The sequence below is a fragment of the Dicentrarchus labrax genome, unplaced genomic scaffold, assembly GCF_905237075.1.
Source record: "Dicentrarchus labrax unplaced genomic scaffold, dlabrax2021, whole genome shotgun sequence".
Lineage (NCBI taxonomy): Eukaryota > Metazoa > Chordata > Actinopteri > Moronidae > Dicentrarchus > Dicentrarchus labrax.
The window spans coordinates 23,751,404-23,777,820 of NW_026136704.1; the positions used below are offsets into that span (position 1 = coordinate 23,751,404).

The window sequence follows — 26,417 nt, forward strand, 5'->3', positions numbered from 1 at the left end:
TTGATTGAACACTTAGGTGATTGATTGTTAGCCTTTACCTGCTACCTGTTCTTTTTAACTTGAACACCTCCCGTCACACAGATAATCAACCATCAATAGCTGCTGCTACAGTTACAAATTACTGCAATATGGGTGAATCTGTTTTGAATTAAGCTTTCCAAGTTAAGCAAGACTGTTTTTCGAAAGTTTACCCTTGAATATAACCAGCCAAATGAGTAAGAGATCACAAAAGCATGGGAGCGATTGGAGGGTAGAGCTGTTATTAATTTAGTCTAACATTAATATTTACTTAGACAATGGGCATCCCTCTTAGTAAGGAAAATTGTTAGTCCATCATCATTTCTTGTACGTGCAGCGCCCTGGTAGCTCTCCTGGTAGAGCTGGTGCCCCATGTGCCCAAGGTCGAGTCCTTGCTGTGGCGGCAGTGGGTTCGATTCTGACATGTGGCCCTTTGCTGTGTGTCATCCCCTCTCTCTTTCTCTCTCTCTCTCCCTTTCCTGTCACTCTTCAGCTGTCACTATCGATTAAAGGCAATAGAAGCCCAAAAAAAATTCTCTTACAATGACATATTTGTATTTGTACATAAATATCCAATTTAACATCATAAAAGACTAAGAACACCAGAAAATATTCACATTTAAAAAGATGAACCAGAGAATCTTTTTGCATTTTGACTTCATAAACAATTTAACTGATTGATCGGCTATCAAAATTGAATAGCAGACTGATCATTACAGCTCTGCCTCATGGTCTACCTCACCATCTGTTGAAGAATTTCTTTACAGAAGACAATCTTCACAAATGATCATGCTATGTAATGCTACTCAAATATGTCAGCCCACTTAAATAATCAAAGGGGAATGATCTTGATTTACATGAATGACATACGAGGGCTTTTTCCATGTGAAGTGATTGTTCCCCGGTCACACATACTATGTTTCTGCACAGAATCCTGATTTCTTTACTTCCACTGAATTATTCACTGGAATAGTCTCATTAATCACAAGTACCATATGATGCATAATAGAATTATTAGATTTGGTGTTGTTCCATTCAGTCCACTTTATGCACAAATTCCCTCCACAACTGAGCAAAAAAAAAAACCTCTGGCTAAATTCCATCTGTTAGCTGTCACGATTAATAGAATAAACAGGACAATGCTTTGCCCTCTGATTTAAAATGGCCATTTGCCATTTTTAGATTTTCTGTGAGAGGGTTTGGTGAGTTTCACACAGAGAGAAAGCTGGCCTGTTTGAAGTTCACACTTTGGATCGAGGACACTGCGGCAATTATGATAAAGATGAACTATACTGTTTCATGTTTAATGATGTCAGTAGTGGAAGAAGTATTGAGATCTTTGACTAAAGTAAAAGTATTAATGCCACAATTAAAAAATAATCTGTTAAAAGTTAAAGTGGAATTCAAACAGGAACTTTCATTTTGTGTTGATTCTGGCGGCCCCTGTGGACAAAAGCGGTAGTGTTTCCACCGCCTCATTTCATTTATTTCAATGGGGAATCTGACCAAATCCAACCTGGTTGCAGACATTGAGAATTAATACATAGAAATAGCCAATATTCTCGCTGATGGTCTTGTTTGTTTATGCATAGAGGCACTTGTATTAAACTGAGACTGTTTCATAACAGTTAAAACCTCCATATAAAAGTATAAAAGTAAAACTACTCATTATGTAACTCTCTCAGTGTTACATTATCATATATTATACTATTGAATTATTATTGTTGATACCGTAACATATAACAGCTGCAGTAGTACTTAAGTAAATGCATACTTTTCACCACTGAATAATACGAATAACCTGCTAATGAAGTACAACACACCAATACATATTTTCTTTCCGTGACACTGAATCGGTATCTTTAAAACATAAGAAACAAAACTCCTCAGTGATTGCAGGGGCTCAGCTTAAATTTGTTCATTTTGGAGTAGTTTTGGGAGATTGCATGTCCTGACATCAACAAATATCTCGACAATACAGTGTGGCTGTTACTCTTTTCTCCGTGTAGCAGTTTCACTGACACCTTCCAAGAGATTGCTGAAGTACAGTTGACATATTTGTCAAAAAACTAAATAAAAGCCCAGACAAACAAGCCATGATAAAAGCAGAAGCTGCTTGCAAACAATATGAGGACAGACAGTGATTCTGAAAGACACGCAGCGTATGGGATTTCTATTTCTAGGCTTAGTTATTTTGAAATCCAACGACAAGAATTTGTGATTTACAAATACTGTAGCAGCATTATAGTCTCTTCTATATGTCGTTTCTGCATGTGTTCCCATGTGGTGACAGTTTTGTTGTTTCCTCATTGTTTGTCCTCTGCACATACCATTTTATCCACTGACTTGACTTGATGTTTTTTTTTAATCTTGTCTTTTTATCCTTAGCATAGCAGCACCATGCCCTTCTCGTTCTGTGCAGGCAAGCTGAATAGACCCTCTGAATTGGTGCCTTATGTTGCCACTTTGTGCTACAGTGATGCTGAGGAATTCACACTTGGTTTCAAATCCTCCTCCCAAGGCTCCTATACTGCATTGATCCTGCGCTGTATGTACCCTTGCAAGGTATTATGTATGCCTGTTATGTGCTCCACTGCCACAGCAGACTTTAGCGATGAGCCAGTTTATACTGCGGAGAGAAAATGTATCAAATGGCTGAACTTAAAACCTTTCCTGTTTGAAATACACTGTATTCACTTTACAACCAGACAGCCACTGATCTATCTTTAATATACACTGTTGTCATGTATTGAAACTGGATTACTGACCAGCTTGTTCTGTAACAAAGGAACCCGCCTGAAACAAACAACGCAGACCATCTGTTAATCATTAATAGAAACACAAATATTAAATTCCTTTAAATCAGTTACAATAAGGTAAATATTTGGATTTACAAAAACACATGCATAAACACACAGTATCAGTAACCGATTGTTTTTTTTTTTTTCATTAAGGATAGAGTCAGAAATGCAAATTTACAGAACATCTACCTTTGGTCATCAGAAAAAGTAAAGCCTCCCTCCTGGGGCTGCTGACAGCACTGTCAGCCGAAGAGTCAATCACAGTGAACGACAGTAAAGGAGGTTGTACCACCGTCTAGTTCAAAAGTGGTTTAGCTGACTTCACTGACAGCGCTCATTGAAAGCAGAGAGCTTTGGAGCAGCTGCTGTCCGGCACCATTCTGCCCTCCGTTAACTACCATCCCTCTCCGCCTCCATCAGAGTTAGTTTTGTGGTTTGTGGTCATTTTGAGACTCATTTTGTAAAGTTTACAGCCTGCCATGCTGTCACTCTGTGTACAATGACACAGTTAAAAAACAAAAGTGCAGAGATTTAACTGACAAAATGCGAGTCGACACAGGGTTCTTCTCAACTGATGACTCCAATTATCGTCCTAATGGCGCTCCCAACAGGCTCAGCTGTACTTGGTGTTTAGTGGTAATGAGCAAATGTTAGCATGCTAACATGCTAAACTCAGATGGTATCCATGATAATCATTATATCAGATTAATATCAGCATTAACATTATCACTGAGAGTATAGCCGTAGTATTTTAAGTCTTGTGCACCCTGTTGCTTCCCAACAAGGCCCTACTAAATGTATATGATCCCATTTATCATTTTGTTTCTTAAGTCAAATACAAAGTAAATATCCAATGTGTACCTGCTTCTTTATGACTGCAGTATCATTTAATTAACAAAAACAATTGAGATTTATTACCAATGGGATCCACATGAATAAATCTTCTGTGAAAACTGCACGCAATAATAAAAAACTCACACAGCTCTAATTGATATAGAAGACAGTGGCCCAAATTCACTCAAGGTTGTAATGCTTATGAGTGTGTGTTACAACGAGGCAGCTATGACTGCATGTGATTCACTGAGTGCACATAAATAATAGACCGCACAGCTTCAATTTGACACACTTCATAGAAAAGCCGGTGCAAAGCAGGTTTAGGCAGAACTTTTGTCAAACATATATTGTAGGGTATTATATTCATATATACACTATGGGGGCGTCTGAGCTCTTCACTAATCCCGACTCTGCGTCAAATTAAGGACCTTGCAGTGTCAATACATAATGTGTATGACAAAGTGGCAATGGGGCAGGAAGTACACATAAGGTGTGGATTTAGCCCGACTTGATTTACCAAGACAATGAGGTAAATTATAGTGAACACTAGTTGCTTCCAACAGCATCATTTTATCACCAAGAACCAGTTATTATGCATCAGCCTCTGTAGTTATTACTGTGACTCTACCAAGACAAGAAACACCTGAATTATGTTAGCCATAATAGCGGTTCTAGGTGTCTACTCTCTGCGTTAAATTTCAGTCAAACTCAAGCATTTGAAGTGATTCATGTAAAGAACACGTCTGTTAGTTGCGGGAAGCTGTAGGAGATTGAAATAAACTGGAATTGTCCTTTAACCACATTCAAGTTAAAAATACCCAGTGGAGTTTTTGTAAACACAGTTTACACTCAGAGGTTCTCACCAAAATGCATTGTGTGTATCCTCAAGGCCTAATAAACATGTCCTTCATAACAAAATATCCGCAGAGCCCATTTTTGTAAGAACTAGAAAACTACATTTTTTGCATTCATGTAGTATTATTCATTTGTTGGTACATTGTCACAATCCTTGACACATTATTACTGCCATAAACTGCTGGTCAGTGGAATAGCATTAAACCACTGGCAAGGTTGTATATTGTGTCACCAGTACTGCGTGCGCATCCTCGTGCATGTAGTCAAGACTAACAAAATGGCTATCTGCTCTTAAAAACATTTCTCAGAGTTTCAAGCTTTAAGGATAAATGTGTAGGATTTAGTGGCATCAAGCGGTGACTTTTCAAATTGCAACTCACTCTGTATGTGGCGGAGGAGAACTACAGTGGCTGCAAAACCTTCAAAAATGCGAAACGCCTTATCTAGAGTCAGTGTTTGGTTAGTCTGTTCTGGGCTACTGTAGAAACATGACGGTTCAACATGACAACAGACTCCATGGGAGCAACTCAAAAACACAATAACTCTTATTGTCAGGTGATTATACACTAATGAAAACATTGTATAATATTCCATTTCCGCCGATAGATCCTCTTAAATGTTACACTCCATTAATTAAACAAATGGGTCCATGAAACATGCATGATAATCTACAACCCATACCTGCCAGGTTCTAATAGAAGTCATGTTTAAGAAGTGTGATGATTTTCTGAGTGAATTAGATCCTTACTTGCCATTTCTGCCTACAATTACAGTTATTTGGGGAAATCAGGTCAACGCATTAAATCCATGACATATCAGTATAATTAGCAATTATGTGAATGAAATGTTTAGGATGACAGCAGACAAGCTCATGTCACCCTTTGCGAGTCCCTAGTCACAAACCTGTCAGGCCTGTTATTTGAGACTGAAAGGCGTATTTAGCTCTCTCTTATCAGTCACATAATTATTTTTTATCTATAGTCTGTTTTCATAGCTGCACGCAAACTTAATATAGCAGAATCCTCGTGAAACATTTTACTTTCTCTGATGGAAAGTCAGTGTTACAAAAAATTGATTAACTGCTGTGGGAAACTGTTGATGCCTTACAAACTTGCCAAAGGACACTGGGAAGGCAACTGATTAAAACTTGTCTGACATTTGAACCTCCAGCCGTGTCTTCACAATACTTTAACTTTTGTCTTAATTTCAGTTTAACTTGGTGGTTTTTATCCTGGAAAATGTATTTTGCTGTAACTACAAGACAACAAATGGATTAAAATCTATTGACTGAAATAATTGCACTAGCTGATGTTAATGCAAAGGAAACATTACATAGTGACATATAGTGACTTTACCACCAGCTACAGGAGGTTCTTCATCATGGGTCGCTGTGCTTGTGGCTGTACCATAAATAATTAGTTCCCAACCTATTTGATGAAGGTGGCATTATCAGAAATGGCCTGTATATTGTCTGCCTCTAGTTAACTAGTAAATTTGATAAATTAGCCCCAGAACCAAATTGCAGTCCAAAAGCTGTCAAGTTAGGAACAAATGAAGTCTGAAAAATGAGGACATCAGAGAACATTCAGTGGGATTGAGCCGAAAGTGCTTTTTTGGTGTTGTTCCCTTTTATTGAGGAAAATGTGAATTTAATTCAAAATCCTACATCAAGCAGTCTCTACATGTCTCCCAAATGAGTGCTGCTGCCGTATTCAATGCAGACGACTGTTAAGTTCAAAAAATGGTTTGTAAATAAAGCTGCTGCCATTGGATTCGAATGTATTCACATCTCAGGTTTGATGTATGATCTGAAACAGAGAGGGCAGCGCAGTAGCTCTCTTGTTTTTGTCTCTCAGTTTAATCCTTGGCCCTGGCCCTTTCTTCTGTAGACTTTGCTTATTTTCTCAGTGTTTGCGTGGGTTTTCTCCAGGTGCGTGACCTTTCATCTAAATGAATTGCAAAGAAATGAGCACATCACTTGCTAATTAGTGGAATAGCAAACCGCACAGTCTTTCAGAATTACACATATTTTATTTGATTCATGCATTATGACTGATAGCTTTCATATGCTGCTGGTGACAGGCGCTGAGAATAATGCAGCTATACAGCATGCAACACCAACATTGAATGTGACTGGAATAGTTTCAAACACTACATTTCTATAATTTACTCTCTGCACTAACACAGACCATAATCTTGGACAGCGGGGCAACTTGCTCAATGCCATTATTGCACTTTAATACAGCTCTGTCCATGCCACTTGTCTATAATACTACACCCAGGCAAGCTCATTGTGCTGCCAGGACCACTTATAACATCCCTGCCTCATGTGCAGCTCCTCCTCCTCCTCACTCTCCTCTGCCTATGAGCCAATGCAAATTACAGTAACAGCTTGGACGTGAGTATAATCTCAAGTGGTGTGAGCTGGGCTCCATGGCGAGGCATGCAGGCAGATGGAAGCAGAGACTCTGCCAGCCCTCTTTAGGGGCTCCCACTCTTTCTCCAGCATGCTAGACAATGGAGGAGCTGTGGCTCATAACCAGCTACTCGTCTGCCACTACCATGCGGCCTACTCCCATACGCTGTATTTGGTAAATGATATGAAAGGAAGGGGGCTCCTGTCATGGCCTTGTTTTAGACTAGTGCACAGATGGACACTGATGCTGGCCACATTATATCATGAGCCACTTAGAGAGCAGAGGGTGGAGACTTTTGGAAGGATTTTTTGTTCGGAAATTCACATTTAGGATGAAAGAGGAGTGACGGTAGCACAGTTGGTGTGTTTCTATATGTGTCTTAGAACAGCAGGTGGTACAGAAGAGGCCATTCCCTTGAGCTATGGTAGATATTTAAAAATAGCCCTCTAAATAAACAACGTTTCCTATTTGCATAAAAGATGATATCTGAATTCAGGGAAGATTTATTTTAGCACCTTAAGAGAGAAGCTTTGAATCTCCTAAATAAGAATAAATAACTGTACATATGTGTCTGAACATACATCATCCATACAATATTCATACAATATACACTACAAAGTGTAATTAACTCAAGCCTAGTTGAGATATATTGTGTGTCTGGGTTGCATCAGGGGAAAATGTATTTATTTTTCAGATATGTTTTCCTACTCTGCCTGAGCATGCACATAACTGTCACTAAGTTGAGTAACATCTGTCCCCGTTTGCCAGGAATGAGACAGAAGAGTTGGTCCTGCTCTGTGATTTGTGATGCTCTGCTGATTCTTCTGAAATTCATAAAAGACAACTGTGAGTAGGAAAGATTTACTGTGGTTTCTAATACCTTCTAAGGTTTTGAGCTTGCCTCTTGGGATTCACGAACTGCTATAAAAGTTGCATCAACATGTCATGCACCTTTTATTTTGAATGAATGAGCTCCAGGCTTTACACATGCATGACAACACAGATGAAAGGTTCTCTGTTTTGCAACTTGTGGAGAGTCTTGTTTATGCTCACAAACACTGATTGTGCTATTCTTAGTCATTAATGTAAACAGATTCTTAAATTCAGTTGTGTTCTTGGTAACTAATAAGGATGCCTCACGCAATAAGGACTGCTTCCATGCACTTCCATGTGTCATTAACCATGACTCTGAACTTCTGATTATGTGAAGTTGCTCCCAGACAAACATATGTATCTTGGAGGAGATAAAACGACACCCTTCCTCCTGCATACATACATAACAACCAACTGTACAAAAGAATATGATGTAAGAAAAAATCAATGGACTGTGAGTCAGCTGTGTATCAAGATGAGGCTGTTTAAGTGACTCAGTCTTCAATGTGTTTGCCAACCTTGAGTGCATCTGCACCAACAAAAAGATATCTGACTGAGAGAAAGAGAGAGAGAGAGAGAAAGCACCAAGACACTGAGCACAACTCCCCTGGAGCTACGCATCTATTGTATCTGACTTGTGCTCGCACGCACGCAGGTGTGTTTGATTTTACCATATTTTCCTGCACTATTATTTGAAACAGCTTCAGCTTCTCCATTTCAAAGCTGCTGTTATTCTGAGACTTGGATGACATGGAGTGTATAGCTTAATTTCTGTGGATGATTAGAGCTGTGGTAACAAGACTCAGGTGCTGAGATGATATCTTAACATGTGCTGTGAACCTCAAGACTACCCCGAGCTGCTACTCGACACTGCCTGTCACTGACTTCAATACTTGGTATTCCAGGAAACACTGACTGCAAGACTCAGATTACTTTGACAAGGGAAGCAGACCACAGAACACAAGACACGGGAGGGTAGGCGTATGTGCACAGTGCCGCCACTGGAATTTTGAATATGTGAGGGTAATAACTTGACCTCCTCCTCACTCTCCCCTCGATCCCTGATTAAAACCATGTATTCACTACCTACTTACAGAGCAACGTTTTTCTCAGTTGTAGTGCCATAATTTTTGCTCGAGCAGAGACGAAACTGGTGGGGAATCCTGTTGTTACGCCTCTTATCGCCCTCAAACTTGACAACTAGGATTAAACTACACTCGAGCGAACAGCTGGGTGAAGATGTCCAAAGAATACATATGGGCACAAATTGCTTTTATTTGACGTGAAAGTGAGTTTCAATTCTCTTAAAAAGAGGATTAATCTAAGTATGGGAATTGTTTTCTTTTTTTAGGACAGAAACAGAACAGGATGTCTCACGCTACACAAAATATGCAGAGTTATGCAGGGTGCATGACTGTTGTAGATGCTGCTTGTTAGGCTTACGACGAGAGGGAGGGGGAACACTGAAGGGAACAGCAGTTATGTTCAATTCGGTAACACAAGCTGGCTAATTAGCATTGCCCTGCCATTCCCTTTGAACTAGAGGAGGACAAGTGGGAGCCATCATATTTCTTTGTTCTCAGCACTGTGTGATGCCCTCCTGACCGCAGAAACCACAGGGGTTCTGACCACGGAGGGTCAGAGGTAGGAAAAATAAGCTCACCTCCCCACCTCCCTGCTTACTGAACTCCCCCATGGGAATTACCCAGACCTTTTCCTAAAACTACGCCCTCAGCAAAGTGCATGTACTAGCAGCAGGCTGGATCAGATATAGCGCCTAGATGTAGTGCAATGACATTTTCAGGATGCAAACCTACTCTGACTACAGCAGACAGATGTTAAGGGGATACAGGTACCTACTGCACTTCAGATGCACACAATTATTCTCGGCTGACTGCCCTCTGAAGACGCAGCACAGATCATTAACTCGATCCTCTCGTGTACCAGGTTTTAATTAATAGTTTCATGCTATATAATGTACGATTGAGACATGAAACTGGGTTTATGTACTGCTGAAGAGTTTTTTATGCTCCATTTCAGGTTAGTTAGAGATGCAGTCAATTACACTGCGACTCCAGATAGAACCTTTTCGTAACACACGGGTAAAACAATCTGAAATACTTGGCAAAGTTAAGTTAGTTAAGTCAAGAGGTGATAGATGGGTGGGGTAGTTTACAAGTGTACACCAAAGAGGATGGACAGCTAAGGTCAGCATAGAGGACTACTGGTCCCCATCTGCCAACCCCCGTGGCGAAGAGCATGTAAAATCATACCTCACACTCTGTACACCAAAACAACCACACACCCATGGGCTGAACTCAAGATTAGAGAATAAAAGAGATGATAAAAATTGTGATAGGCCTCAAAGCAATAAGCTTTACAAACTGCTGTGAGCAACGGACACGGAGTCCTTATTTTTTTTCCACATTTTGCCTTTCATATATAGATATATGGGCCCCTACCTTATTGGTGAAGGTTGTGGGGACTGTATGCACTCTGAGACAATGACAGCAGGCAATGCTCAAGGCTAGAATAAGTTCTTCTACCTCCTCTGCGTATTTTTAAGATAAAAAGTTATTCTTTGTTGTTGTGGCTATTAAACTACCATTATTATGGAAAGCATCTTCACCTGTTTCAACATAATTATTTGCTATATTGATATATATGTATACAAATACAAAAAAAGATCTTGTTTCATTGTGTCCCTGCGCTAATAAAAACAGACCCACGTAGTTTCTTTCCGCGCACCATTACTCTCATGAACAGTCAAATCAGACGTGTGCTGTCATGAAACAATCCCAGTATAATATCGCTGTAATACCAAAACATCTGCTGTACTTATATATATGCCAGTGTAACATAAAAATTGTGCAATAACATCTACATATTATCCATTACTGTCAAATGTAAATCTCAGTAGGCTGTGTATACTGTCCATAAACCACCTGATGTATGGATATAAAGTTACTTACTACATTAGCCATGCAGTATTTATCAAGGACACTTCCACACACTATTTGTAACCCTGCAGACACTGTATGTTAGTTATATACAGTATCTCTGTCTCATACCAACTTGTCTTTACATAATAGTCAAATTGTTATGTTTGGTTATCTCTGTTTACCTTTAATCTTTGTTTAGATAGTAAATGTAGTGTTCTCTGGACTGTGTGTAAGCACATTGAGAGACACTGGAAATCTTAGTCAGATTCCTTGTCTGCCTAAACATTTACTGGCCAGTAAGGCTAATATGCCATATGGCTGTTTAAACTGTGTAAAACAAATGCCGCAAAGAAAAAGGAACACGCATCTGCAAATTTGACCCAGTTCTGCTCTGCACCTGTAGTTTCTGTAGTCTTTTCTGTAATAAATTCCCAGCAGTGATCTACATAGTACTGCATCTTCAAACTGCTGATGCACCACTGCTAGCACAACATTTTCAGCATAGTTACAGTAGAGCTGCCCCAGCTAAAGGCGGAGCTGCAACTGCTCACAGTCAATATGCAGTGACTTGGAAAACACAACAAACTCACCAGATATCAAGCCCTGGTCTCCATCGCAGGTTTCACATCAGCATCTCGATCAGCTGGCAGCCAGAGAGTCAAAGCTGAGGCAGGCGACTCCCACTGGCAACACAGGAAAATACCACCTAGAGGACAAGAGACATGTTTTGTTAGAATTAGGATGCGTTACAGCTGAGGTGAGTTGACTAACCACGCTTAAACAAAAACATCAGAGGTGTGGTAGCTTTAACACATTTTGGGATGTTTATCATCTACTTCTAGACAGTGGGAAGGAGGCAACATTCCTCAACACACAGGAGAAGCAGTCATACATTCATAATCTCATTGACTGAGCTTGCTCCTTTTTCCACTTGGCAGCTTTGGGTGCGATATGAACGCTGATCTGATTATGAAACAACAGGAAAGAAGCATAAGCAGCGGGAGAGGCAGCAGAAAAACAGAGCTGGAGATACCATGACTATGAATGTGTGTCCTGTCATTAATATTTCACTGCATCATTGTAGCTAAAGGAGAACAAAGTGTAAAGGGGAGCATAATGAAAAATTTATCACATTTTGACACAGCGTTGGAATTTATCTGTGCAAAAACAAAGAACGGGCGACTCTTCTCTGCTCGTGATGAGAGTTTGTGACTGAGAAAATAAGGTGATTAATGCATCCAAATAATTACTACATGCTTTAACATATGGTTATTGCCAATACATGCACATATCTGATGAAGACGCATGAGGATAAGGTGTAACTCGCTTAGGGGGCTACTTCTACTGCACATTTGTTCTTTCATTTTTACTTTAGAGAGGTGATTTTCAAGGTCAGAAGCCTTCGGTTTCTCACTTGTCCCTAAAATTCAAAACAAGCTACACGACATCTCGCAACTCTGCCTGCAGTACAGCAGCACGCAACCCAAGAGAGATTACCATATCACTCGCATTTGTCTGCTGAGAGCCTCCATGCATTAAAAAAACAGAATTTTCCACTCAAGTTCTTCTTCCAGCTCTACTGTACATCAATTTGTATTCAGAGAGGGACTTTAGGCTTGTCACCTTCAGCTATTCATCCAGCCAATGAAGTATTTATGACGCAAGCTTTTGCTTTTTGATACGTCATTCCAATCCATTTCAATTCATCTTGAGCTGGAGTCGGCGCTGTCATGTCAGAGTTTAAGAAATGAAGGAGAGAAACAAAGTAAGAGTGTAGGTGTCATGAGTTTCACAGTCTATCATTTCACAGTCTGTCACGCCATGCATATTAACTGCTTATATTCATGCATGGAGGCGCTGCGGCCCACTCCGCCAGCCAATGTGACAGTGAGTGGTGTGACTGCATTGTGACACTGAGCAACCACTGGAAGGTGCATAAAGTTGTAAATTTGTTGCAAACATGAAGTCCTTCACCCTTCCACAATTGTCCGACAACTGATTTTTCGGTTTTATCTTCATTTCCAAGCATCAAATCATTACCTGGCCCAGTGTGATAAGTCCGGTGTCATCCCAGGACAAGCCGGTCTCACTTAATCTCCAACATGGCTCCCCTTCACTGTATCAAACACTCCACTTCCCTGCTCCATTTTCCTCTCGCAGCCACAAGATTTTGCCTCTCTATTTCTCTTTCTTTTTCTCTCCAGGCCCTTATATGACGTGAAAAGACAGAAAAAATTCCTCAGTGCCAGGCAACTTTGGCCAAAGGACATACTCCATCAAGTCATTATCCATCACGGTGATTCCCTCCTATCTGGTCAAGACAAAGACAGTTGTTAGGGAGACACTCATCCTCCTGTGCTGCCAGCTTTGTTCCTTAAAATACTCTGTTCTGACAACAGGGGCAGCTGAGACTTCCCTTTTTATCGCACTGTGATTATATTTTTGTCCTTCAATCCGCACAGAGATGACTTGATGTGTGTGGCATGAAGAAAATTGAAAGGCCAGTCAGGTTACAGGAATGATGGAAAACATTTCTTTTTCAATTTCTTTCATAAGAAAACAACCGTAACCTTGAAATTCACCTTCATAATCAACATGCTGTCTCGAAATAAGAGGAGCACTAGCATCAATTGGTATTTTATGGGTTTATAAATAGACTTTGAGTCCTAAATGTACCTACAGTGAAAGCATTATAGAATAGCAGAAGCATATTGTATTAGAATGTGAACGTGAGATATTATATATTATGATTTTCTTGGAGATTTCCTTGGGAAACTGCCTACATCAAATATCTGGAAAAGCAGATCTGAGCAACATTGATTTATTTAAAGATTGGAATAAAACAGAACTGTAATTTTTGTCTAAGCAGACAAGATTACAAATTACACATTCAGAATACAATGTCAGAATTATCTTTCTACTGGCTTAAAGAGAGGAGGGATTTTTTCCTTCTAAGATATCAGCTCCGCAAAAGCAGCAAAAGAAACCACTGCAAAAACCTTCAGGTATCTCATTACATCAGATCCTGCTGACCATCTAGGGAGACAAAAACAAGCCTCCGAGCTTCAATCAATTATATATTTGAGTGAATGCATTCATATTGGATATAGTCTCCTTTCTTTGTGCTCCATTCCCCAGATATCGAGAAAGCGATGGCAATTCCTGAGCTTATACTGGCCGGTAAGCAAGGACCCAAGGCATTTAATAGACCACGGCAGTATGGGAAATTAATTCCACCATAGCCATGTAAAGAGGTTTTTGTGTATTTATTAGAGACTTTAATTATTTTTAAATTGCCTGACTGGAGTAAAGGTTTTGGTTAGAATTAAATTTTTCAGCAAGTACCTCCTTTCCCTTACTGCAGTGATCAGGGTGCTTGAGATGAAGACAAGCAATAAAGCAGCCACAGCTGTAACACGCTTATTAAAGGACATTCTCAATGTCATCATGACTCAGCAGTGGACTGATGGAGGCACTTGTTCAGGAAAACAGCTATGCTGTTCTGAGGTGTAGAGTAGCCTGATAGCTGTCATAACTGAGAGTCAAACTCATCCTCAGCAGATCCAGGAAACTGAATGCCATCAGACCATTCCTCTTTTCCCCTGGCTGTACAGTAATTTACTCTTCATGTCAGCACATTGATTAATGACTTGATTTACACACAGGATCATATTCGCTACATGGCAAGGTATCAATCATAGTACTGTACGTGTTCTTGGAGTTTCAGCAGCTGTGTTGCCACAGTCAAAGCCTAATTATGTCTACCTAATAGGGGTGCATGAACAGCAATGCCCCGAAACATTGAACATATTGAAAATAGTGTGGACATGTGTTTAAATACATTAAATATATCCAGTTTATTTATATCCAGTCAACTGGGGACTAAACCACAAAGTGAGGTGATTCAAGGACGAGCAGCTGTTTTTGTCTGAGCCGTTTCCGTTAATCTAAAACACTTTCAGACTCTGATGAACGCTCTCCCCATGGTCCAACTTAAACAGAGTGGAGCTCTTTTCTTGAAATGAGACAAAAACAGTTTAGAGGAAAATTTCTTGTAGGAGCAGTGTGATTGAATAATTAGCTTTTTATTAGCTTCTCCAAACCTTTGGCCTTAGAGGTCAAGAAAAGAAAGATGAATGGTGTGTGTATGTGTGTTCCCCAGCCAATCAATACTCATGAATCTTGTCCTGCTAGAGGGCGAAGTTACCAAAAGAAGGCCTGGAACTAAAGGAGCTAGGTTGGGATAAAAAAAAAAATAATAATAATAATTCTCAGTGATAATTAAGGCTTGTTGTATTATGGTTAGACTCCATCAGACAAGGCTGTTGGAACACATGTTGAGGTCCTCTGCAATGCATTAGCTGAAGGCGCACAAGCTTTTCAATAAGACTTCATCCAATCACGTCAATACGGTTTAAGTTACAGGTCTGAACATGCAATTGGATTTTGCTCACGTTGCTATCAGATCCTCAGATCCAGAAGTGGTCTCTTTGCACGGTGACTGGAACTCTCCCATAAAGTTAAACTACAATGCAACTAGCCAATTAAATATTTTCATTATCAATTAATCTGCCAATTGTTTTTTCAATGACTCAATTATTTTTTCTGATCTTTAAAGTGTCAGACAATGCTCATCACAGGGACTGCAATGGCCATGGCTGTAGATTACCCTAGTGTGTTCTCCTGTCTCCTGTGCTCCTGTCTGTGTGTTGTAGGTATGTCTTCCCTCCCGGCTCTGCTCCCCTGCACACCTGATTGGAATCAGCTCATCACCACTCCTGGTTGACTCACTTGTCCTGCATCTCTTCATCAGTCCAGTATATCAGCGACAGCTCCATAGACTTCAAGAGCCAGATCCAGTCTATGACCATGGTAGTATGCACTATAGCCACTTCCTGTGTTTCAGTTATTTTAGTCGTCTCAGTGAGTTCTTAGTTTGTATTATATTCCCGGCTAATTGCTACTCCCGTGCTTCAGGACTACACTTCACCTGTCTGCTTGTACAATGTAGTTATAAACGTTAACATACGAATAAATCCTCAGCATTTTTACTATATTATTATATATTAACTGTATGTACATATGTACAAATACTTTGCAAGCAGCTTTCAATTGTTTATACGTGTATTTAAAACTCCTGAAGAAATGTTTTAAGGTACATTTTTTTACCTTGTAAATAGTCATATAAATAAATTCTTTACTAAAGATCCACTTGCAAGCTTTCTGTTGCATAATTTGTCCTTCAGCAAATGGAGTTTGCTCCGTTGTCATGGAGAGTGAAGAAGAATTTATGAATAAATACTTTGTTTCATATAATATATGTAATTGTATAGGCTTACAGTTGTGTTACACTGCGTTGTTACAGTTATTGTAGAATGCATTCATTAAAAAAAATGTCCTTATATTTGTTTACAACAAGTTAAAGAGAAAAGCAGCAAATCATTGCTTTTGTGAAGCTAATCGTTAAGGGTTAATTGGTCTGGGTGGTATGAATGTGAGTACAACATTTGTTTTCAATCCAACCAATAGTTTTCCAGATATTTCAGTCTGGACCAAAGTGGTGGGCTGACAGACCGACACTGCCACTGCCATCCCAAGAGTCATGTCACTAGCATGGCTAAAAATACTAAAATAATGAATCGACCATCAAATTAGTTGCAGGTTCATTTTCTGTCAGTTAACTGATTGATCTTTTCAGCTCTAAGTGCACCATAGGGACTCAATAAAAGAACATTATACCACATAAGGTATAAAACAGTGATATGAAGACAAAAAAATGGCAGTGACCAGTTTTTTTAATGACTCTGCTCTTTCAAAAGTCTGAGATAATCTTGGCTCCAGTTAAATTGGAATACTTTGGTTAAGGACTGGACATGTTTTATAGATATGATCAGCCAAAATGTTGTAAAACCTCATAGTAGGTCATAGCTTACTAAACATCAAACATCCTAATATGTTATTAATCCAAAGCAACGGGCAAGAGATGAATCATTTAATCTAAGACTTCAGTGAGCCAATATAAATAATAAAGTTAATTTTGCCTTTGAGAGTGGTGACATTTTGATACTACAAAATAAAAAACATCAAGAGTATAAAGTGAAATAGAAAGTCTTCTTTGCCCCTTTAAGAGATAAATTCTATTGTGAAACATAAAGTTAATTCTTGATAGTGGTCGACCGTTATGGGTTTTTTAATGGCTGATGCCGATCCCGACATTCAGAGAGCAGGGCTGCCGATGGCCAATATATAGTGCAGAAAACAGCAAAGTAATGTATAATTTTATTCTATAGAAAGTACAGGTATGTATTTACAGCAGGATGCATAAGAGTTAAGTACATGGCTCTAAAACAACTTTTTCACCACCTCACCAAAACTCACCAAGAGGAGCCGATTATCTCAAAATGCTAGATAGTCAGCCAGATTAATCTAATTCGGTCTTCACTTTTAGGACATCCTCTGTCTCTGTTGACCTAACGTTAAAGTCTGTTTACAGGTCTTACAGAGTACAACTACATATGTGAAATGTAGCATAAAGCCGTTTGTGGCTCCAGAGGGAGCTGCACGTAATCAGATAAATTGCCTTAAGTGTCGGTTGAGGCTGAAGACTACAAGTTTAAAAATGAAAAAAATCTGGGGGTGTAGAGTTAGAAAGAAGTCAGCTTCCCAGACCTCTGTAGCCTGCTCTTCATCTCTACTTTAGGCAAGCTGCTTGAGGCTATATTAGCCATTATTAGCGTAACACACGCTGAATCTCTGACTGAACTGTCAGCAGTCAAGTTGCAACATGGGTAATATAGGTGCGAGGTTTTGACAAGGAAGAAGAATGTGTGGAATAAAATGGCTGGTGCTGCTGCATTGATTTTTATGCTTTTTTTAAAAAAAATGTCTTTCATCCAAGTCCAACAATGTCATTGGAGTACAATGCAAAACAGTGGAGTAAACTGTGTGATACAGTTAATAAGGTGGTAAAAGGATCTTTAGTTGGGACTGTTTTGTTTAACTTTAGAGTATGTTATACCAGGATATACATTCTCATCCTCACCCCTCTTGTGTTGGAGATAGATCAGTGTCTGAGTGTTTTTACTAAATAAATCAAGCTATATTTTCCCTTAAGAACAAATTGCTCACTAGGATTAGATTTCACATTTCCATAATTCCCAAAGGAGGGTTTTGCAATGTGGTTCCACCAATTACGTGCATAATCCTTCCACAGGCAGGTTTGTAAATCTGTGCAGGTTTTGGCAAAATCACCGGGGTGCACTTTCAGGGATTTGACATGTTCATGTCACATCGGCAGGACAAAATATTACACAGGCTAAGGCAGCTGAACAGTAGCAGAGTCTACATGTGAGTGTGAGCGGACATAAGAACATGAGATTAATACAAATTGTATAAAGGACTCCCACTGCTCAAGCAGCTCTTATTAAAACCTAACACAATAATTCACTGAAGGATTGGCTCTATTATTTTTGTTGTGCTATGTTCTGTACTTGCTTGGGTGAATATTCATATCTAACATCATTAACTCAGCAAATGTAGCAAACAATGAGAATACAAAACAGCTTATGATCAAGAATGATACAAATTTAGATTACCCTGTGACTGTTTAAAAACAGTGCAGGGTGGTATTGCTGCCTGCATGTCTCATGTCATTAGTGTGCGCCATCACTTCAGTAATAGTGACACTTTGATCATTTTGTGCAGCCATAATAAGAAAAGACAGGACTGATATACTAAATGAAGGTTTTACAACTACCTCTCCTGCCCCATTGAGCTTTAACCTGAGAATGCAAATCAGCTTCATGAAAACCAAGTGATTTCATGGTTCACTGAGTGCTACATAAGCATATGGTCTGCAGTCTCCAGGAAAATGTATCATAGAGGAGAGGGTATATATATATATAAGAATATTATGTTAATCCGAGACTGTTCATTTTGTTATCATTCAGTCATATTTTGTGCACTTGCTCATCTACACTGCAGCATCACAGTGTGCTGCATTATACACTCTGGGATCATTTTAAAACTCTAGTGACTTTTTCCACACAGCTATATTATACCATCAGTATTTACAGTATGTGGAAAAGACATGGTCCCCTTTTTCATAAATTCAAGCATGAAGATTACAAGGGCTTAGTAAGACAAGTATTAGCATATCCTGTTACATACAAGCCTCTAAGCAGGGTTATGAGAGAGTAATGGAGCTGCCTTTAGCTGGTTGAAATTTTTTACAATTGAAAAAGAAAAACTATAATACATTATTGGTACCTTTGCTGTATAATCCCTTCGCAGAGATCAATGATTCTGAGTCAACAGATTTGAAGGCTGAGGAGGAAAAAAAAAGCTTTTATTATTTTTACTATCCCCTCTCCCCCAATAAAGTGGGAGGGCAAAACCATTTTACAGAGCCCCAAGCACAAGCGTAATTTGCTAAATGAATGTGACAACTTGTCTGTAAATAAGAGCTGGGACCAACTATGAATCATACTGGCTAGCCAGATATTTTTCCTTATTTACCATCTGCAAATAATGTCAGAGTTGTGCCCGAGTGCTGCCAGAGCTGTCACTTTGACAGGTTGTGGAGGTGGTGGTGCCACAGCAACAAAACAGGTTAAAAAACAAGTGCTCTTCATTTTCTTTCCCCTCATGAAAACATCCCAATTCTCTCCAGGTTGGTAAATACTCAGGGTTCTGTAATTTGTGTGTCGTTCTTGAATTTATTGCCAAGTGTAACAGGATTTGTCTGTCAAGACAAGAGTCAGGATGAAGAGGCCAAACAGGAGAGGGTAGGTTTGATAAGATCATTTTCAATATGTCAAAGGAGGAACGCAGGGAGCTTATCTGATTTCCTCAGCTGGCTCTCATTTCACTGGTGCTGAATCCCAAAAATTCATTTATTTCATTTGTCTTATTGGCTTTCCTACAACACAAATTAAATGAACTATGCAGCACTATAAGAATACTGTGATGGCTCAATCACATTAGGTGGAGAGGTTGAGTTGTGCTTCTGCAAACCATTTCATTATCTCCTCCAGGCATAAGACTGGAGTGGATCATGCGTGTTGTGTCTGTCCGTGTGTGTCCACAGCTCACCTCGCATACTAGGCCTAGTAGATCCACCAGCCTAATATTAATTATCAAAATGTATGACTGTATTTTCAATGACCTCTTGTCATTAGTTATTAGTTCTTCCATAGATGTATTATAAAAGGTTATCTAGCTTTCCAGGGTATGTAGGCCACTGAATATGTGCAAGTGTTTCTCCCGATGGACCGTAGACTTAACATTGCAATGACATCACAGCTTTTTTTAATCGCTTTGCTCTGCTCGAGGAAAGCTTTGTTTGCAGTTGGAGTTTTAGAGATGTCTCTTATATAACGGTGGTCTGTATGAACATGCTTTTTGGGCAGCAGGGGAATTTTTCACTGTAATATCGCAACAACTGCAAATATAATGGTATTCCCACCACCCTCAGCTGTACTTTGTGTTAGGCGGTAATGTAAATCTAATGTTCGCACTCCTAACACGAAGTTGGTGAAAATAGTAGACATTATACGTCAGACGTCAACGTCAGAGTTTTGGTTAAATTGATAGTAACAGGAAAAGGCAGAGAGGGATAGGGGATGACACACAGTAATTGGGCCACAGGTCAGAATCAGCCAGCTGAGCTACCATGGCGCCCCAACCGCCGTCAGGATTTTATTATTGTCATGTGAGCATGTTAGCATTTAGTTCAAAGCACCTGTTGTGCCTATAGACACTATTTATAGCTAATTTTAATTTTATCTCTTCACTTTGGATTAATGCAATGCATGTTACCCTGTGGGCCCAAATAGGTATAAATGTTTCTCCTTTTGTCTCCTTGTCTAACCTTCTCCCAGGAACACCCCACAAGAGCTGCAGTTTTGGAGATGCTCTGACCCAGTTGTCTAGCCATCACAATTTGGCCCAAAGTTGCTCAAATCCTTACGCTGCCCATTTTTCCTGCTTCTAACACATCAATATATCCCACCAACTGACAGGTGCCACGATAACTAAATAATCAGTGTTATTCACTTCATCTGTCAGTGGTCATAATGTTATGGCTGATCGGTGTATCTGACAAGTTGCTACCTGGTAACACATGGCACTTAAGTTTGATATTAAGGAAAGATTGTGGTGTTGGTTAAAAAAAAGGCAACAGTGACTTGAAGAACGAGACACATCGTGTTTACCTTCTAACCTTTGAACTGAAACACACAGTCTTCTCTACCCGTGAGTGCTTCTGTCACAAAGCTGTGTCAAAATCCTGCACAATACTCCACATCAATGCACCATGAGCACTGCCCAGCAATTTACAAAAATGTACTCCACTCCTCACCGGAGCTAGGGGACAGGGTTGCTTTTTTAGTCAGTTAGTATGCATGTATGGACCTCGATTTCTGATTTGGACATTAGTTTATAGGAGGCTAGAAAGAGTTCCATTACTTTAACCTGTTAACTGTTAAATGTGTGGTTCAATTCTCATCGACTTTGAAATTTAGGTAAATAAAACCCTTCATTTGCACTGTGTCTCTTGTGCCTGACTTGCTTGGTCCCTCACAAATACATGAGCATGTTTCTGAGTTGCTCAATAAATAACACAGAACTTAAAATAAAAAAACTTCTCAGATGTTTCTTCAAAAACTCACTTAACGTCTTGGAACTGGAAAAAACCTCCCCAGCTCCTTAAAACAAATGCTGAAAACCACCAAGCTCAAAACATCAACTATTAATCACATTTGAAGCTACTATGTGCTTAAAAGTGAAATACCCATAACACCTCACTGCCCTGCATGGTCTTGAACTACACAATGAAAGAGAGCTTTCACACCAAAACAGAATTTAAGTGGGGGGCAACTTTCATGTACACGGTACTTAAATTCTGTTTCACGCCATGAAAAATTACACCTTAGACTGAAGCATTTTACTTGTTCAACTTCTTGAGCAGACAGGGAACTGAGCACTTTCTGTCCTTCACTTCTAACAAAATAGAAGACAACCCTATCATCTCTACCTTCATATTAGTGTTGAATAATTGTTAGTCGATTGGATTCAGGATGTAGATTTTCATTATTTGCAAATCAAAGGTTTAACTGATTGCAGTAAATAATTACTGCGAATAATAGACACCCTGTCAACAGATGAATAAAGCGGAATGTTCAATATGTCTCAACTTTCAAATGATTACCAGAAAGTGTACATATTTGGAAGTTACTGAATTGAAAGGGAATTTCCACTGGTCCCTTTAACATTATGCACGTTCCCAAAGCTGCATTGGTTACCCTGTTTTTGATTCTATGCACTTGGGCACATTTATCTCTGTATGTATTATTAATACACTTGGAGATAATGTTACAACAAGGTCTTCGGGATCCATCCAGCTCAGATGGATAGCTGTTTTTTCAGGACTCTCAGTGAGTCCTCTTGGTGCATTTGACAGTTGTAAACATATGTATACTGCTGGCTTGGCTGAACCAGCCATTTATAATGGATATAGAGTTGTGTGGGGTGGTACAAGTCACCTCTGGTGAGATACTGGGACTATAAAATGTTAAAATAGGCCTCTCCAAATATGCTCTGCATTTCCATGAATAATATCCAGAGCTTAGAGTATGAAAATGTCAATCGCTCTCTGCCAGGCCTTCAGACATTTTAGCATGCAATGAAAAAATATGTCTTTCTTAAATGTATGTCACTTTGGAGATCTTCTCCAACTTGGTAGAGTCAGTATTTAATAATCTTCAAAACTTCATGATGTGCAGTATTCCACAAACTGTATTTTTCCAAGGTTTCTCCCAACCGCTACCTTCTGTGAATAATAAGGTGCCAAGAAGGTTAAAATTGGGTTCTAAGACATCTCACGACACAGCGATGGTTTTTCTTGAGCTTCCCTTGTTGCTGTTTGTGCTTGTGATTGCTCAGTTAGAATGCTTTTTTGATCTCAGTGAGGCAGTTGACACCGCAGACCAGGTCATCCTGCTTGAAAGCCTCGAAAAAGGGTTTATGTCACAGTTACTGCCCTTCAAACAGTTCAGACCATAACTTTCTGATAGAGCATTTCCTGCTGCTCGAGGTTATGAAACATCTCGACTGTATTTCATGTTTAGTGTTTACCATGGATTGATTTTAGCTCCTTCCTCAATTAAATACTCTTTATCAGCACGAGAGCTTTTAATCAATATTCAAAAAATGTTTGCAATGAGGTTCTAACTGTAATCAAATGATTTAGAAGAAATGTTCTGCCAATAGATAATGAAAGCCAATGCCAAATGTTCAATAACCTTTGGAACAGTAGGACTAATATATTAAACAGCTACAAATGAATGAAAGTGAATTGCCTCCAACCTCTCACTGTCTATTTTTTAGGCCGCACTGATTTCCACTGTATTTAAATCTACACTGTCAGGCACACTTATCTCTGCATGATAAGAATATTGGATGATCGGTTATATAATTTGCAAACATGATATCTATTTTCCCAGCGAACACCCACAAGTTCCAGCCTTTAAAAAGCATTGATAACATGTTTAAAAAACGTTGGCGATACAAAAGATGTTCATTTTCAGTCTGAAATGAAATTGTTAGGACTGAATCCTCTGTCAAATTACACCAGCAGATTCACCTTAATGATTGGCTTGCAGATATATTACCATATATTAGATGGTATAAGTACTATCTCCAAACTTCCTGTGAGTTAATGATAATGAATCTAGGATTGCTGAATTCCACCCACTCAGCTATATTAATCTCATTCAACCCCCCCCCAAAAAAAGAAAAAAATCTGCAGCCTTTGTGGAAATCCTTGTTAGGTCTGTGCATCGGAATCTAGTTTATTTTTACTCAGATCTTTTTCTAAGATCATGTAAGAACTGTTCCGTCTTGGTTCTGCCTGCAGTGAAGTACTCATAAAATATGGTCTTTTCCAACCTTGAGAAAGTTATCTATGCTCTTATTTCACATCATTTTCATCACCACAACTCACCAGCTGGATTACAGTAGTCAGGCCAACTAAGAACCAGGATCACATTACAACTAATTTGGTAATTTTGTAGTAGAGCTGCCTTGTTTTTGCTACTGATACTAATTTGTGAGGCTCTATGACTATGAAACTTGAGCTTGACTATGAGTTAGGATTTAAACATTATCAAAACTTTTAAAAATAGCTCTGAAAACACATTCTCCATAGAGGCACACTGTATATAATTGGCTTCTACTTCATCCTGACCTTCTTATTTGACCTTATCTTAAACAATTCCTGCCTTTTTATTGCGTGCCTAATAACTTTAATTGATTCTTTCGGAAATCTTTATGACTTGCATTGATTGTCTTAATGATTTTTTTTTTTAAAGAATTAATCAAGCTGTATTAGGGCCTAGCTCTGGCAGGAGGTAAAAGCAGGTCGTCGATTACGGTTGGCGGTTCAATCCATGCAACACAATCCAATCCATGAGTCCAAATGTCCTTGAGCAAGAACCCCAAGCCTCGCATGGAGGTGTGTGAGGGTGTGCGTGAATCGGGGAGCGACGGTTTGTGTTCCAAAACAGTGATACTTTCATGCAAATATTGAAATTCACATTATCAATTAACCTGTTTAATATTTGTACCAATAACTGATTATTTCTTTAGTCTATAAAATGTCAGAAAAAAAAATCTAGACGTAGCTGACATATTCAATTATCATATTTGAAAAGCTGAAACGAGCATGTTTTGTATTTTGAATTAAATTTTTCCATTATATCACTTCAGTTGCATAATTCTTTACATTCTAAGAAACACAACATTGCCACAACTTGGTGTTTATACATTTGCTCGTGTCATACTCTTACAATGACTGCACTGAAGAAATATTAAGTTGAAAACAAAATTAATGAGATCTATGCATATTAAACAGGCATTAGGCCCTAGATCACATGTTACATCTTGCAAGCCAATAATAGCAATAATAATAGCAATAACAAAAACCTCATTCATTCATCGTTTTCAATTTTTTTAAAAACCTTACCCATCCTGAAGCTACTATATAATGCCAGGCTTGCTGAGAAGTCTACACATAGACTTGCAGTATTGCAGACAAGTGTATGACTGTAAGACAGAGGCCAGCAATCAGCCCCGTCCACTGGGGAAAAGTCAGAATGTAATGCCTGGGAGTGATGATGAGTAAAATACGTGTATGGTGCAGTGAACCATCTCGTACATGTCACCTGCTGTAATGGTATTCACTTGATTAATTGAAGTGAACATGTCTGGTTCTTAAAGCTTAAACACTCAAGTTTGCTGTGCATATCTGATGAAAGGTCAGCTCACTCCAATTTATTTGCCAAAAGGAAAGGACACACGGGAACAACCACAGGCTGGGAATTTAATCAGCGTGCCACCCTGATGCTGAAACCGGGTTCTACTCTGTAAGCAGCCGGCCTCACAATGACGTGCACATCTGAATATGAGCAACGGTGCGTGACTGTGATAAAGAAACTCCAATCGTTATCTTGTGAAAGGTTTTTTTGACAAATGTTAAGTTGAAAAAGACAATGCAGATTAATAGATAGACTAGAAATCATTTCAATTGCAATATACAGCGCTTTAAAAACATGTTTCAACGTCAACTGTGAGACAATATTTACTGACTATCCTGCTCACATCTTTGCACAGAGGGGTTTCTAAAAACAGTGGTGCCGATTTCTCATTTTAGATTCAGGAGAAAGAATTTTCAGACAGAATCAAAGTGGGAAAGTGATTAGAGGAGTTATTGATCCCTTTATTTGGGCTGAGTCTCGGTTAAAAGTGAGTGGACTTGACCTCAATCTGTGTCTGTAAGTCCCTTGATGACTGCATGCACTCAGAGAACGATTAAATAGACAACAGACATTAAAAAACTATTCCCCAGCCTGCAGGCTGCCTTTGAACGGTATATACACTAGGAGGCTGTAACTGTCATGTGCGTGAATGACTAAATCACTTATATACTGCGACAGTCCAGTCCAGTGCGATAGTAGGAGGGGGATTTAGGTTTAGGTTTCACTATATATATTATTCTTGAGTCTCTCTTACTGGGTTGCTATAATGTTGCAATTTTGATAAAAACTGGTGAATTTAAAATAATAATGATTTGTATTTAAAAAGAGGTTTGCATTGTATTTGTACGAGAATTACTGCGTTTCATATCAAACACAGTATTTTTCTAAAGCTCTGTAAACTGTAGTTTTAATTTATGTTTAAACTTTAAAAATGGCTATCCTTAAGATTCCACTAATTCGACCACACCCATGGTTACAATGGTAACATCAAGTGTGGGTTGACACTGTGACAAACACTTGTTGAACAGCTTTGTCAGAAATACAACAGAGGAGCAGCTGGCCTATCTGTTTACAGTGCAGCCAAACAAACTCACATTGTTTTAATAAAGACATCTGTCAATAATGGTTGGCGACCTTGTTGTCCCTTCTGCGATATTTAAAACTGATCCACTCAGGGTGCCTTGACAGCTCACCTGGTAGAGCTGGTGCCCCAAAGTACCAAGGCTGTTTCAAGGCTGGGTTCAAGTTCGACTTGTGGCCCTATGCTGCATGTCATATGAAAAAAACAAACCAAACCAAAAAGAACTAATCTGCTGTCAAACAATTACATGATGTTTTGAAGATGAATTTTTGATAGAACAG

General features: G+C 39.1%; 1 protein-coding gene across 2 annotated transcripts in view; it reads right to left on the reverse strand.

The window, feature by feature from the left end:
* Positions 1–26,417, reverse strand: part of lrfn1 (leucine rich repeat and fibronectin type III domain containing 1) — a 103,570-nt gene that overhangs the window by 13,323 nt on the left and 63,830 nt on the right. For both annotated transcript variants that reach the window (XM_051397465.1, XM_051397464.1), the window contains one exon: positions 11,331–11,446. The gene's annotated coding sequence lies outside the window, so the exon portion shown is untranslated. The remainder of the gene's footprint in view (positions 1–11,330; positions 11,447–26,417) is intronic.